The sequence below is a fragment of the Propithecus coquereli genome, unplaced genomic scaffold (genome assembly GCF_000956105.1).
Source record: "Propithecus coquereli isolate 6110/MARCELLA unplaced genomic scaffold, Pcoq_1.0 Scaffold48, whole genome shotgun sequence".
NCBI lineage: Eukaryota > Metazoa > Chordata > Mammalia > Primates > Indriidae > Propithecus > Propithecus coquereli.
The window spans coordinates 3,005,406-3,007,744 of record NW_012150618.1 but is presented as its reverse complement, the minus strand read 5'-3'; positions in this window follow the sequence as shown (position 1 = coordinate 3,007,744).

Here is a 2,339-nt window from a genome sequence, read left to right as displayed (position 1 = left end):
ATTTTATTTTATTTTAAATTGACAAATAATTGTGTATATTTATGGACTACAATGTGATGTTTTGAGGCATGTTTACATTGTAGAATGATTCAAACAAACTAATGAACATATCCATCACCATGCATATTTATCATTTTTTTGTAGGTGAGAACATTTAAAATTCAATCTCTAAGCAATTTTGAAATATATATTTGAGGATGTGGAAAAAAGAGAACGCTTGTACATTGTTGATGGTAATGTAAATTAATATAGCCATTATGGAAAACAGTATGGAAGTGCCTCAAAAACCTAAATGATTTTGATATATTATCTCAGTTATTTCCCCCATTAGCCCTGTGAAGTGAATATTACTACCTCCATTTTGCTAAAACAGAAACTGGAACTTAGAGAAGTTGAATCCATTACTCATGGTTTAACACCTAGTAAATGGTAGAGCTAGTGTTTGATTTCAGATGTAAAGCCAGAGCTTAGGTTCTTAACCACTGTGCTTTAACTAAGGACTCCCATTTCTACATATTCATTGACTTAAATAAACGTTCACATGCCAATTATTTGGTGACCCACTCATCCTTTCTGCTGAAACAGAGTTTCCTTGCACTCAGATGCTAAACACCACTGAGAATCCATAAGCTGTTTTCCTCTTGTTTTCTTTTATGGTATTCTACTTATGTGCTAGAGATTAACTCTGGTTAAAAAGAAATTCTGTATCAGGCATTCATAGAAATGCTCCATTTTGTCACAAATCTATCAGCTGAGAAGGGGCCATCCCTGGAAGTGAATAAGAGGCCTTGAAGTAAGACTATGTTCTGATCCTTCTTTCCAAACATACCAGCTGGGTTATTTTGGGCAAGTCATTTAAACATACTGTGCCCCTGAGCTCACTTTTATAAAGTGGTAAAATAATATTCCCTGCCTCACTGAGTCTTGGGAAGATGAAGTGAATTGAGACACATAAAGCAGAGAGACTGTGCCTGGCCCTTTGTAGGTGCCCAGTAAGTGTTAACCATTATTATACATTAGTCCAAAAAAGCAAGATTGCAACGGATCAAGCGCTCCCAGGCTGCTTCTAGAGAACGAAGCTCCATTATTTCATTTAAATACCATTAATTTCCTACATTTCAACTCCTCATCATTTCATTTTCATCTTCCTCTTCCTTTTTAAATATAGAAATAAGTGTATCAAATTCAAGCTTTTGTAAGGCATTTAATTCAATTATGTATTTTCCCTGTGCTTGGTTTCTCCCACTCTCATCCCCTCCTAAACACACACATCAAATAACTTTCTTATTCAGAGATGATGCAATCAGGTATAATGTTGCTGTCCTCTGCTGCCTTACTTTTGGAAGAGAAAGCAAGATGAATAAATTATAATCCTTTGTACATGTTTACTTTCTTTTGCTGAAGACAGCAGCGTCTCCATAACCTTTTAAGATTTATGTCAGTAATGTGTCCCCACGCTCTAAATGATGATGTTTACACAGTTTGGTATATTAATAGGCTTTCACTTACCATTGCAAAATTTCTATTTCCCGTGCTTAACCCTATATTTCCTGCCTAAGGAGATTAGGGAGTTAGAATGGGTTTGTTGCATTTGGCCAGGATGTGTCTGTTTTCTTGGTCTATCGCACTATTTAGAAATGGAAATCACAGTTTCCCTGCTTTTGTTCTTCTTAAAATGTCATAGAACAGTCAATTGTCCTGCGAGTTTGAAATGGCATACAGTGCGGGCAAATCCTGCTGCACAGGAGGGCCAGACACCATTAAAGTAAGTAACACCTGGTGGTGTTGATTAGCATCCTTCCAGGAAGCTGTAGAATTGATACACTCTTTGGGAATAGGCTAACTGCTTACTGGCTTTAGTCTCTTAGTTGGAACCAAGGGATGATTTTAAGATTGAAAAAGAAATGCTTGGGTATGTAGCTGGGGATTATGATCAGATCAGCTCCCAGCTTATCCGTTTTAAATCTCCATTTAGCCAAAGCTAAACACATTTTGGATTAGTTGCCTTTGAGGTTATCTTGGTCCCTGCTGCCTTCCATTAGTATTGACTGTACTTTAAATTTTTTTTTTTAAATATCTAGTGTCGGTTTAGATTGAGGTCTGTGCAGTAAAGGAGGATCTCCTTTCCACATAGGGAAAGAGATTAAGGATCTGGATCACAGAACTATTTATTCAAAGGGATGATTTCTGCCTACAACCACATGGATTTATGACTATCAGCATGATTTAAGTAATGAGACTGCCGACTCAGGAAATTTCAGTCCTTTGCCATTAATTGACTAATTGTGTTAACCATAAAACTAAAACAATTTTATGCATCATTCTTTTTGACAATGTTA